Genomic DNA, 14950 nt, shown 5'->3' on the forward strand with positions numbered 1-14950 from the left:
AGATAGAAAAGTATGCCGTTAACCTCTAACGGAGCTAACCCCGTTAAGAGGCTTTGCCATCTGCCAGCAGATGGCAAAGCCAAAGGCTCTTTGCCATCAGCCAGCAGATGGAAAAGCCACAGGCTCTTTGCCATCAGCCAGCAGATGGCAAAGAAGCCTTTACCAGCAGGGTTTCAGACGAACTGTTTGCCATCCGCTGGCAAATGGCAAAGCCTTTGCCATCCGCCGAACATGCCTTTGCCATCTGCCATGGCAGATGGCAAAGTGCCAGATTCCAGTAGTGTTACCAAGTTCCACTCACCAAGAGCGCTATGCTCCTCGGCAATAGTGCCAGAAAAGAGTCTTGATGACCCACAAGTATAGGGTATCTATTGTAGTCCTTTCGATAAGTAAGAGTGTCGAACCCAATGAGGAGCAGAAGGAAACGATAAGCGGTTTTCAGTAAGGTTTTCTCTGCAAGCACTGAAATAGTAGGTGATAGATAGTTTTTGTGATAAGATAAATAGTAACGAGCAAAAGTAAATAAAGTAAATAAGGTGCAGCAAGGTGGCCCAATCCTTTATGTATCAAAGGATAAGCCTGGACAAACTCTAATAATAATGAAGGAGCTCCCGGGGACACATTGGGAATTATCGTCAAGCTAGTTTCATCACGTTCATATGATTCGCGTTCGGTACTTTGATAATTTGATATGTGGGTAGACCGACACTTGGGTACTTCCCAAACTTGGACAAGCATCCCACTTGTGATTAACCCCTATTGCAAGCGTCTACAACTACACAAAGGAGTATTAAGGTAAACCTAACCACAACATGAAACATATGGGTCCATATGAACCCCTAACGAAGCAACTCATAAACTAGGGTTTAAGCTTCTGTCACTCTAGCAACCCATCATCTACTTATTACTTCCCTATGCCTTCCTCTAGGCCCAAATAATGGTGAAGTGTCATGTAGTCGACTTTCACATAACACCACTAGAAGAGAGACAACATACATCTCATCAAAATATTGAACGAATACCAAATTCACATAACTACTAATAGCAAGACTTCACCCATGTCCTCAGGAACTAAAGTAACTACTCACAAAGCATACGCATGTTCATAATCAGAGGTGTAATAATATGCATTAAGGATCTGAACATATAATATTCCACCAAGTAAACCAATAAGTATCAACTACAAGGAGTAATCAACACTACTAGCAACCCACAGGTACCAATTTGTGGTTTTGGATACAAGATTGGATACAAGAGATGAACTAGGGTTTGAGAGGAGATGGTGCTGGTGAAGATGTTGATGGAGATTGACCCCTCCCAATGAGAGGATCGTTGGTGATGACGTTGGTGATGATTTCCCCCTCCCGGAGGGAAGTGTCCCCGGCAGAACAGCTCCGCCAGAGCCCTAGATTGATTCCACCAAGGTTCCGCCTCGTGGTGGCGGAGTTTCGTCCCATAAGCTTGCCCATGAATTTTTCCAGGACAAAACCCTTCATATAGCAGAAGATGGTCGCCGGAGGCCCTCCAGGGGGCCCAGGAGATAGGGGGCGCACCCTATAGGGGGAGGGCGCGCCCCCCTGTCTCCTGGACAGGGTGTGGGCCCCCTGGCCTATTTATTTTGCTCATAATTCCTTAATAAATCCAAAAAGTGGTTTCGTGGAGCTTCAGGACTTTTGGAGTTGTGCAGAATAGGTTTCCAATGTTTGCTCCTTTTTCAGCCAGAATTCCAACTGCCAGCATCCCCCCGCTTCATGGTAAACGTTGTAAAATAAGAGAGAATAGCCATAAGTATTGAGATATAATGTGTAATAACAGCCCATAATGCAGTAAATATTGATATAAAAGCATGATGCAAAATGGACGTATCAGCTGGCAACGAGTTGTACGTCATGGAGCAATTCTGTGACTGCAAGATGACTGATGAGCGCTCTGTTGTTCAGGAGACTCATGAGATACAGTCACTCTCTAAGGAACTTGAGCACTGTAAGTGTGTGTTTCCGGACAAATTTGTTGCTGGGACCATCATTGCCAAGCTTCCACCTTCGTGGAATGATTTTGCTGCTTCTCTGAAAAACAAGAGACATGAGTTTTCTGTTTTGGATCTCCTTAGCACTCTAGATTTTGAGGAGAAGGTGAGAGCAAAAGACACACGTGCTCAGGTCGCTGAGGGAGCTTCTAGTGCCCACATGGTATACGAGAAGAACTTCTAGCCCAACCAGCCCCAAAACAACAAGAACAAATCTCAGGGGAAAGGCAAGTTTGATGCAAAGAACAAGCCGTCACATTCTACCAACTTCATGAAGAATTCTCATAACGGGAAGGGATGCAAAGCTCAATTTTGGTAGCACCACACAAAATTTATATGGCTACATCTACCTGCTGTCAGCTAACCTCATGGTGCTCCAGGTATTCCTACATTCATAACTAGGTACAATGCCCACCGCAAGATGAAATTAGCTTATTCGTCCGTTGACTTGCTGAATGTAGTGCGGAACGATCCTGTCATGTGTGGAGGAGCAAACAAGCAGTGCAGCCGAAGGTGGAAATCAACCAAGGACTTATGAAATTATATGTAATCTTCCTCAGGCAGGTCAGTATCCCCTTTGTCCAGATGATCGTGTTTTGTCATACCGAGCTAGTGATATGTGCTACTGCTTTGCAACACCGTTTAAGTATAGCTACTGTTTTCCTATCTTTTTAGATTCAGGATAATGAATATGATATTAGGGGAACTGCACAATATGGACCCATGTTTAGTCATCTCTATTGCCTCACGTGTTTGCTGCAAATGTGTCAGTGTCAATTGCAAGATGAGGCAGCTAGCTAGTTGTGGAGTTGCCAACATGCTCAAAGTTCTCGCAACATTGAGAAGAAACAAGCATGCCCAGGAAATTAATGTGTGCGCAGGGAGGCCCTTTGCTCAGAGAAGCATCGACTGATTTTCATTATTTCCACACCTTCTCACAGTTTTGTATATTGGTTATAGTATGGTGAATCATTGAGATGCATAGACATGTTGAACTTTTGTTCTTATGAATGTTAGTTTAATGTGAGTGTCTGCATCCAGTACCGCATCCTCTAATTTGGTGGATGCACACAGAGAAAATAAATCTCCTTAATTTACTCCATAACCACCCTATTAAATAGGCCTAGTAACAAACCAGGCGCATGCAGTGGCCGGCGGGCACATGCATCCTGTATGCATGGCCAGTCATGCAACAACACAAAAGAAGAGAGCGGTTCTTGGGAAAAGGCGAGTAGTTAGTGCAGCGGGCCTTATAAACACGAACAGCTCGCTCTCCCGCTTCCGTCTTCCCACCCAATTCCCCCCGCTCCCAAATCTTCCTCACTCGTCTAGAAAACCCCACTCACCTTCTTCCTCACTCGTACACAAAACGCCTGCTCCTCTTCTTCACTCCTACAGAAATCCCCAGCCCTCCTTCTTCCCCACTCACACTGCCACTAGGCTCGTCTCTGGCTACTCTGCTCAAACCCGTGAGCTCGGCGCAACGCCCACAAGGAAAATGGAGTCGAGTGGCCCCAGCACCAAGAAGATGAGGCTCCCGCCAGTGGCGACGCCAGTTGTAGATCCCGCACCCGGTAGCGCAGGGAGAAGCGGCGAGCCCCCCCCCCCACCCGGATCTGAGGAACCGGTAGAATCTCTAGTGGACCGCATCAGCGATCTCCCGGACGTCATCCTTGAGGAGATCATCTCGCTTCTCCCCACCAAGGATTGCTGCCGCACACAAGTCCTCTCAACTCGGTGGCGCCCTCTATGGTGCACCGCGCCCCTCAATCTCGACTATCGTCAGATATCTGTCCTTCCTGAATTTGATCTCATCAGAGCCATCGTCTCTTCTCGCCAGCAGGGCCCCATTCAATGCCTCTGCATCCCGACAAGCTACCTGATGTCCATACCCGACAAGGTGGACGCTTGGCTGACATCCCCTGAATTCGAAAAACTTGAGTTCTACCATTACCACGAAAGTTTCATACCACGAACTTACCAAGAATTCGTTCCCACACCGCCGTTGTCCATCTCGCGGCTTTCCTCCTCTCTCCACACTGCCACCTTCGCCCGGTGCCATCTACCAGACGATCTGGTACAAATGCTTCGACTCCCACTGCTAAAAAAACTTTTGCTTGTGGTGGTTTATCTGTCGGAGGCCTCACTGCATAGCATCATCCACTCCAGTTGCCCTGCCCTGGAGCACTTGCTAATTGTTTTGGGAATAGAAATCGGTATCAGTTGTCTCCAAATAAAGTCGTCTCACCTTAAAAGCATTGGAATTTTTTTAACGACAGCAGCTCATCATCGAAGATGCCCCTTCACTTGAAAGGTTGCTCCTTGATAATTTTTATACACCTTCAGAAATAACTGTCGTCTCTGCGCCCAAACTGGAGACCTTGGGTGTAATTCATGACCCGTTTAATAATCACAAGGAGTTGGTGTTTGGCTCCTCACCTTTTCAGGTACCGTATATTATCATCTACACATTTGTAATCATATGCTGCATTTTTCATTTGTGCGCATAAGATTTATATCATCTTGGAGTACACTTTGGGTACTAATATTATGTTATATGCTCAATGAAGAGTTCGTCCATTGATAGCCTATCAATGCTACTGGATTCTGTCAAGATCATATATATCAGAATGTATAGTTTTGATCTGGACATAATTATTGGCTTGTTGCGATGCTTTCGATCTCTGGAGAATTTATACATAGAGATGATGATTTCATCCACATTGAAAGCCCGTATATATTGTACTAGAATTAACTGTTCAGCTGTCGTTCTTTCGACATACTCTTTTTTCAGACCTTAACTATTTTCAACCTTCATGTCTACTTAAGCAGAACCACATGGAGAAAAACATATAACCAATCGTTGGCCTAATAAGCACAAGGATTTTCTCAGTTCTCATGACATTCGTTTGAGGACAATAACGATGGGACGATATGCATCCAACCAGGCAAACATAAGCTTTGTCACATTCTTCATGTTTAATGTGAAGTTACTATTGTCCATGAGGCTTAATTTTTACAGCAAGAGATTTCTCACGGACGAACATGTTGAACAGCAAAAAAAGAAGTTTCAGGTGGACAAATGGGCTTCTAAACGTGCTCGGCTTCTATTTACAACAAGTTATAGACATCCTAAAATAATTTTTTTTGCACGGGATGTTGATTTTATGGATCAGACCGATCCATTTGTTTGTGACTGCAAAAAAGAGTTGTTGGGTTAGATGTTACTATCATGTTCAATCTAGGTTTTGTCTAAAAATTTGATGAATAATTAATTCTTGGCCTTTTTGTACCATTTGTATGCTTGAGTTGCATGTTGTTGCCCTCGTACTCCCCTCCACCTGCCACTACACTGCCGCATCTTCCATGGCTGATGTTCCTTCCCGTCCGAGGCCTTCCCGTTGTTCTCCGCCTTGGTTAGCTTGCTATGCTCGCCGCCATCTGGTGTTGTCAACATGGTCAACAACCAAGAGGAATCAGGAGATGACTGTACGTGGAGAGGCTGACAGTAGGGACCCACCAGGGTCATTGCATTTCGCAAGCAGGTGCCTCTTTATTACAAGCCAAAACAAATACTTCCTCCTAATTGTTTGACAACTAGGTTCCACGCCGTTGTCAATGTAGTCAATAAACGAGAAAATTACACAATGAGCGGATAACACCAGGGACCCAGCAGCTCTCCTAGTTGTTTTTCAGTTTCAGAGATGGAGATCAACTGCGCGTTGTGCGGGGGCTGTGGCCTGTCTAGCCCACGCTTACCTTTTATTAAGCACATGATGAGCCCAGTTGATATTTTTTTCTTTCTGAAATTCGCTAGCCCAGTTCTTTTTTTTGGAGAATACCAAAACCGAGGCCTACTTGCTTTTCTCAGCCCTGCTGGACTGAAAATCTTTCAAGACGAGGAGGGATAAGAAATGGGCTTCCCCAGAAAACGGGCTTTAAGTTGTAAGAAATGGGTTGTAAATTTTTAAACCAAAGCCAACCGGCAATTGCATTAAAATATCATCTTTTCACCCCATAAGATAAACTACTCATACAAATGCATCTTCATGTTCCGTGCAACGAATGGGCATCTTGCTAGTTAAGATTCTAAATTTCATTCATTTTTTTGCGGAGAATTGTTTTTTGAATTTTATTTTAATATAATTTTTTGAAAAATATTTTTAACGTGACTCGAAATTTCGTGATTAAAAGAGTTCGGACCCCACCAAAATATGCAAAATTTTGTTGAATTTTTTAGCAGTGCCCAGAATATATGATCTTTAATGCTAATAAAAAGAATATGGGCTTCAACTATCCTTAAGAAGTAGCAAATGGGCTGTAAATTATTGAAAATAATGGCTAATGGGTTCTATGCTATTTTCCACAGATTTGGAGGCTGACTTCTGGGCCTACTAGGTTGATGATGACGCTGTCCTAATTTTTTTTGACGTGTACGCAAGGCTTTGTCAACTTAGTCAACACACATCAGTGACTGTTGGATGTCCATCCAACGGCCGCCGTGCTTCTTCAATGTCTGATCTTCCTGCTCCAGTCGTCCATACCAGCACCGACTTCCTGCTCCCTCCTCCCGTGGCTGGTTGTGCTGCCGCCAGGCCATCCCTCTAACCACCCACACATCCTGTTATTTTCCGGTGACATCAGCCTCATCCCGCAGCCAACCAGTCAGCGCTCGTTCTCCCCTCAGCATGGGCATCCGCTGCGGTGGCTTCGCCGGCTCCGGGTGGTTCTCTTCTTGGGCCCCGCCCTCGTCCTCCACGTTTGTGCTCTCGGCGCGGCGAGGTCAACATGGTCAACAAACAATAGCCATCGGAAGAGGCTGACAATAGGGGACCACACAGGAAAATGCCTCCTTATTATGCGCAAAATAATGATTCCTCCACCTGATAGCTGGGACCCACTGGAAGGGTCTCTGTATTTCGCGAAAAAAAAGTTCCCCCGCTATTAGCTTGGACCCACCAGAAATGCCTCCTTATTACGCACAAAGAAATGAATACTCCCCCTGCTAGCTGGGACTCACCTTGGTGGGAGGCTGACTTGTGGGCCTACTAAGTTTACAGGGACGGAGGGCTTTTTCAACTTAGTCAATATGAATGACTCTAGCTCTAGTGACCGTACGATGTCCATCCAACGGCCGTAGTGCTTCTTCAACCTCTGGTCTTCATGCTCCAGCCGCCCAAAGCAGCGCCGGTCGTGCTGCGTGCTCATGCTTCCCATGGCTGGTTGTGATGCCGCGGAGGCCTCACCGCCCCCTACTACTCCCACCGCTGGCCAGGCCATCCCTCTACTCACCCAAACCCCCTGTTATTCTGCGGTGATAGCAGTCTCACACCGTAGCCGAACCAGTGAACCCTCGTACTCCTCTTCGCGTGGGCATCCACTTCTGCATCTTCCCCGGCTCTGAGTTGTCCCCTTCCTAGGCCTCACCGTCATCCACCGCTGTGGTGCTCACGGTGCGGCGTGGTCAACATGGTCAAGGAACGACTTCCATCGGACGTGGACTATATGTGGAGAGGCTGACAGCTGGGTCCACGGCCGCAGCAAGGAAGTGCCTCCTTATTACGCGGAAAATAATGATTCCTCCACCTGACAGCGGGGACCCACCGGATGGGCTACCGTATTTCGTGAAGAAAAGTTTCGCCCTGATTGCTAGGACCCACCAGCTACATCTTCGCACGCAAGGAAGTGCGTTCGGGCAAAAAAAAACGATTCGCCCCCCTGACTGTTGGGACCCATGAGCTACATCTTCACACGCAAGGAAGTGCGCCCAGGCAAAAAAAAACGATTCGCCCCCCTGACTGCTGGGACCCACCTGGTCGAAGCGTACGTAGCGTTGTCATTTTGGTCGCGAACGTGTACGTACATACTGGTCGATGTAGAGGCACACACGTGTTGTAGTAGAGGCGCGCACATGTCATAGTAGAGGCGCGCACGTAGCATGTACACGTACATACAGCGACGAGGGTGCAAGAAAGAAAATACGGCCACATACGTACATACGGGCAGGGTCTCGAATGCCTACTCACGCATACGTACATGGCTGGGTTGGAACGGAGAAACAGCGTCGTCGTCCTGTTCATGGGGAGCCAACCGGCTGGGTCGGAACGGAATGCGTGGTCGTGGTCATCGGGAGGGCTTGGACGGAACAGGCGATGGAAACAAGGCCTGGCGTACCGCAGAGTAGAGGAAACGGACCTCCTACATTCGGAACAGGGTCTTGTTGATTGGAAGGGGTGTGGCATACCAGATAACAGAGGAAACGGACCTCCTACGGTCGAAATGGTGGTCCGCTTGATCGAGAGGGGTGTGGCGTACCGCAAAACGGAGGAAACGGACCTCCTACGGTCAAAACGGGGGTCCTGTTGATTGGGAGGGGTGTGGCGTACCGCATATTGGACGAAACGGACCTCCTACGGTCGAAACGGGGGTCCTGTTCATCGGGAGGGGTGTGGCGTACCACAAAACAGGACTCCACGGGATACTCTTCATCTCCACTGTCGACCTCCTCCAGCCTCCATGGGCTACCGTCGACCTCCTCCAGCCACCACGGGCTCCTGTTCATCCAGCCTCCACAGTGCGCTACTCCACCGGCTACTATTCAACCACCCCTCCACCGTCTACTGTTCATCCATCCCTCCACCGTCTACTATTCATCCAGCCCTCTACACCACGGGGTCCTGTTCAACCACCCCTCCATGGCCACCCCTCCACTGTCTACTATTCATCCAGCCCTCCACACCACGGGGTCATGTTCATCCAGAGGCAACGCCACCACTCACTGTTCATCCAAACCTCCCCACAACGACCACTGTTCATCCAATAGATCGGCTTCAGTTAGCAGCAGTAGCGAAGGAATCGCTCCATCGGGTTCAGTTAATAGCCATTGATCGATCGCTCGGGTTCAGTAATGCGTAGCCTGCAATGCAATCGCTCGGGTTCAGTTAGAGCCCAATGCCTCGCTCGGGTTCAGTTAGAGCCAACGCCTCGCACACACGCGCGTACATGTATGAGAGAAATGCGCACCGCTCGTCCCCCGACCTCCCACCGTAACCGGCAACTCCCCGAAATTTTCCTCCCCCTCGCTTCTACCACGGTTTTTTCCGTCATGGACGGCCCAAAGAATGTCATTCAGCTGCATCTCCGGCCCGCCCAGGACGAAATGCCCATTTTCTGTCATGATTTTTTGTCATAGAAGTAGGAGCCCACCACACCTATGATGATACCGGGTTTTGTCACAATTATTGTCATAGAAGTGTCATATGTATCACAGAAAAAAAATTCATTCGGCCCAAAATGTCATGGATGTGTCTTGTTTTGGTAGTGCTAGAATATACTTCCTTCACAAAGTTTCTTTCTGGGCGGAAACTTTGTAAAATCATCGAAAAAATTACTAGGCAAATGATATTGAATTTTGGCACAGGGCAATGATATGGATAGGAAAAGGTTTCAAAGAAGTTGGGAGTCAATTGGGCAAAGATAAATAACACTTGCTTCACAAGGTGCCATTTAGAGCAGAATAGGAAAATGATTATTGGAGGATTATTTTGTAATGTGGCAATGAATGTTTTTGCCATATTTGATCAAGATATGACCCAAACAATTTATGAGAATAATTTGGGAATTTTTGGAGTGATAGAAAGATGGGTTGCTTCAGAACCTAGGGCAAATAGGGTTAATGAATATTCCCAATAAAAATAATATTGGGATTTTGGCTAGGATGGAAATGACATGAGCTAGGGATGGCTTTGGGGATGACAAGCCACTATAAAACCTAGGATGACATGATCTTCCCAAGTTTTGGAACCACATAGCCACAGAAAAGCAAATTAAATCCAGAAATCCAAGAAAATCAAAGGAAAAAGATAAGGGCAAAATCCAGGCTGTCACAAACCTTCCCCCTTAAAGAAATCTTGTCCTGAAGATTTGGTTACTCAGGGATAAATAATTTTTTTGACTTGAAGAAACCGGTTCCAACTCAGGTTTATTTTATTCATTCTCATATAATATTCCCACTGAATTGGATCTGACTAACTGCCTTGATCTGGGGTGGTTTGCTTTTACCGTATCTAATATTCTGACAGGACTTTCCTCATATTTGTCGATTCATACAAACTCAAATTTTCATTCATATCTGCTGGGTTAGCTGAGGTCCGAAATTATCATTACTGTCATACGTTTCCTTCTCGATACTGATCATTGCTGGAGATGTTATTCTTGTATAGAGTACCGAGAATATTTCACGGAGTTGGGAAAACAACTTCACATGGAACAAGGAATCTCTTCTATCTAGGCATCAGACTGCTCAAATATATGCATGTCGTCTGGGTTCAAAACAGTGATAGGAATCATACTAGGCATGCTGATGGATTTATGACTTCTTGCAGGAGTTTTCTGACTTATCTTGCCTGACTTTACTGTCTTTCATATCCAATCTCTACCAAAAGTTAGGTTGTTGCTAGAAAAATGCACCATTTTCTAATGGTCACATTTGCAGATTTGACTGGCGGTTCTTGGCAAAGAATTCCAGTCATGGCTGGCTATATTGTAATTGCTTCCCATATGCGAGAGATAACAATCTTCAAAGTATGTGCTCTCACATTGATTCTTCATTTTGCCGGTATATCCATGGGAATAATGGGCCATGCGATGCTTCAACACAGTTACTGAGGTTAATATATTTAACTATCCTTGGGTCGGTCTTGACAGACTTGGTTATTCTAGGCTGACACCTCTGAGCATGTTGTGGACAGAGCTAGTTGCCTTCATGTGAGGTCCTTACTGCAATGAAGTAGACCTCTGAGGCGTATCTTTACTGGCTATTAGATATGAAATATCATACTGTCTTGGGCATACATACCACATTTTTCACACAATAACCGACATACCTGTATTGTCGGTCTTGATCCTTCATCATTATTTCCTTTATCTGGATCCTTAACTGAAAGAGTGGGGCCTTATATATCCTTGATTATTTTCATGGCCCTGAATATTGTCATGTGCAATTATCTGTAACCATACCTTGGTCTTGCTCATGCCTTGAGTCTCAGGACATTTATCCGGTTCACATGTGATTATACGGATCCCATTAATATGGTTGATTACATCAGAAAGTGATCGGATTAATAACATCACCTTGTTAGATGTGGGGGAATCTGACCTCGAGAATTACTGCCAAGATTATTGCCTCAATGTTGTCTTTCTTCAAGACTTGTCTATTCTTGCATCACTCACTGGTTTTTCTTTACTTGCATATCCAGTGAGGTTGTCGATTGCATACCTTGAAGTCTTCCTTGTGCGAGGGACTTGCATGAACTTGACGGTATTCTCACTGTATTAACCAATATCTGATCCTTGAGGTATGCCTTGGTTCTGACTGATTCTTGTTTCTGACTTGACTATTGCAGATCTGCCACTTGGAAACACTGTCATATGTTGACAACTCATTGTTTAATATCTGGTACCAGTGTTCTACTAAAGAAGACTGGGCGGCTTGCTTCGGAATCCATCGGGGTATCGTGCTCTGGAAGACTGGATAGCTTGTGCTCGAAGCTTTCTACGGATATCTTGCTGAGGAAGGCTGGGTATCGTACTTTATAAGCATCCCCCCTTAAAGACATACTAGGGAAGACTCGGTACATTATGCCAGAAACTTTTGCATCCTCCAATTCGAATGATTGAATATCTTGCACTGGAATCTATTCATACCTTTTTTATGCATACTGATGAATCATATCTTGTATGCTTTGCTGATAAATTGTTGAGAAGGACTGGACTAATCTTCTTTGTGAACGGATTAACACATATATATATATAGGTTGTGTGCGCAAACATGTCTGAATTAAGAAGAAGGGGAGCGAGGAGTACACTACCCATTTGGGTATTGGCAAATCACAGTCATACTTCTTAGAGCGGGGTGGAGCACCAGCACCTTAAGCTGCACCAGTATCTTAGTAAGATAGACACCGATTAAGAAACCGAGAAGTCTAGATTATGGAGACTCTCTAAGTTTTTCTCTGATTTCCTGTGTCTGTACTACTTCACTTCAGACCTGGCATATTGTATGTATCCTTCGCCCTTATTTTAAGTTCAGAGAATCCGCCTTCACCCTTCGGAGAAAACATGGTGGCCGGAGACACATATATATATTCTTGTCATTTCGGTTGTTGATAACTTGCATGACAAGAATTGTCTGACTGTCCTTCTTGTTAAATTCATTGCATATTTGCACTGACATCTGGGTGTCGCATGCGTCAAATCTGACTCGTGGCAGAATCAATTGCTGTGTACGAACCATACCTTTGAAATGCACTATTGGACTTGGATCCAATTTTGTCCGTTTGCTGATTTAATCATTGCTGCAATAAAGGTGTATCTCTAACAGGTACTTGTTACTGAAAAGGTGAGCGGAATATACTTGTTTTCAGACCAGATGTCTGCAATACAATGTGGTCATCTGAAAATCTCATTGCTTTTAACTGAGTTCCTTGGTGTATATCTATACTTCTCACGGCTTCTTCTGATCTGGTGTCGGTTGATGAGCAATTTCCATAAGGGGGTAACACCAAGGATTCAAAACAAAGAAGCACGAGAAAACAATCGATTGCAACAAAGAACACGGCAAACAAGCTACAGAACTAATCCACACAAGCATACACAAGCACACACGAGCATAAACAAGCAATGATACTATAGCAGATGCACATGCACTACACGACTGACTACACCCTATGCTTGAGCAAATGCTCGGGAGCTGACAAAGAAGCTAAGGGAGTAGCAAGTTGAACTGTTGACTCTAAAACTCTGGACGGACGAGGCAGGGGGGTTGGTGAAGCTGGCGGAGATTGAGGTAGTGTGGCACCAAGCAATATCCTGGCTCGAATGGCGTCTCGGACTAACTCGGAAATAAGAAGACACTCGGCCGTCATGTAACGGGACATGGCGAGGATAGCCGGGTCATCTTGAGGGTTGACAGACGGGAACTGGATCCGCTTAGGATTCTCAATGATGGTGGGATAGAATTGATAAGCATGGTTCTTGTCGGATTTCGGGATCCAGCAACCCATGAAAGGTTCGAACTATGTGGTGCATGTAGAGATCTCAACCTGCCCAGCCTTCCTACTCGCGATCCTCCCTAGCCTAGCGCATCAAGCTCATGGGGACACAAAGACACAGAGATTTATACTGGTTCGGGCCACCGTTGTGGTGTAATACCCTAATACAGTGTGGTGTGGTGGATTGCCTCGAGGGGCTATGGATGAACTAGTACAAGGATGAACAAGCCTCAGGAGGTGAGGTGTTCTTGAGCTGGTGTGGTGCTCAGGTTGGAATGACTCTCTCCCCTACTATGGTGGTGGCTAAGTCCTAAATATAGTGGCCTTGGTCCTCATCCCAAATATGAGCGGGAAGGGATTCCACAACGACGGGATTTGAAAGGTGACAAGTTGTACAGTCTATTGTGACAAAAGAAGTCTTCGCCTATGAAAAGCCTCTGGTCATGACGGTGTGGTGGGCTCGGTGATGACCTCCTCCTGCCATTCTGGCGGTCTTGCTGTTGTTGCACCAGAATGGAAACCTTTGGTTGATTCCTCGGGACCCTGCGCCTGCGGCTTGCCTCCCTTGCACCGAAGAGGAAACATGCGCTCTGCGCCTGCCTGGCACCCGCCTAGACTTGGTCGTCATGGCTCATATCAGCTGATCCTCATGAGGTAGCTGCATAGAACTCTCCGCCCCTCAGGAGACCTTCTGAGGAGGTTACTTCCTTCGGGGGTCTTGGCGTCGTCCGCCTTGTGAGGCTTGGCCCCTCGCGAGGGTCTTGTGGTGTTGGTGCTAAGGCTGGGCCGTACCAGGCCGTCGTTGGAGCCACGTGGTGGGCCACATGCAGGCAGGACTCGGTACCCCCAGGTCTAGGACACCGACAGTTCTCTTGCACCATGCTCTCTTGATGACGAAGACTGTTGATTGCTACCATTGCGGCAAGCTGAACGGCATGCTCGGGGTTAGCGCTGTAACCACCATGGAAACCTTAGGTGCGCTTACCAACAGGAATCGGGGCTGACAGATGGACATGGGCAACATACTCCAGGATTCTTCCTCCGATAGAAAACTAGAATATTTGATAATGAGGTGGATCTCCATGGGGATAAATGCTACGCCACATGTCACCAAGGAGGGTGGCAAAGCTGAGAGGTGCAGGAGTGGCACTGAACACAATAGGAATAGAACCAGCAGCTCTAGGGAGGGCACTGAACTCATGGAAGTTTACCACCATCTACGCACGGAATAGGGGTTAGGGGTAACCGAATAAGACTATATGCAACAATCAAATGCAGCAAACAAGGGCAACAACCAGACCCTATACTACCTTTTTCTAACGTTCTAATAGACTAGGACCCTATACAGCCAGACCTGCTCTGATACCAAGCCTGTGGCACCCCGGCTCAGAGAAACCAGAATGCCCCCGTATTCCGGCCCAGAGATCGAGGTGAAGTCTTCTGGAATACGACACTACTTAGTATAGAACAAACCAGCTCTCTATTACAACACGAGTATGAATACAAGGTCTCCGATATTACAATAGATAATACCGGCACGACGACACTACGCCAACCACATTTGCTCTATGCAAGCAGCATAACAACTCGAGGTAGGGGAACCTCTACTATCACCGGAAGAACTATTGGTAGCGGAACAACGAAAGATGATGATGGACTCCAATTTGCAGGGACTCTGGCTGGAACATTTATCCTAGCTCGCGAACACATGAGCCACACCAAACAAGCAGGCAATCCAGACACATCCGTGACATTTTGGGTCGAACGAAATTTTTTATATCATACTTATGACACTTCTATGACGATAATTGTGACAAAACCCGGTATCATCATAGATGTGGTGGGCTCCTATTTCTATTCCAAAAAATCATGG

The sequence above is a fragment of the Triticum aestivum genome, chromosome 6B, assembly GCF_018294505.1.
Source record: "Triticum aestivum cultivar Chinese Spring chromosome 6B, IWGSC CS RefSeq v2.1, whole genome shotgun sequence".
In the NCBI taxonomy this organism is placed as follows: Eukaryota; Viridiplantae; Streptophyta; class Magnoliopsida; order Poales; family Poaceae; genus Triticum; species Triticum aestivum.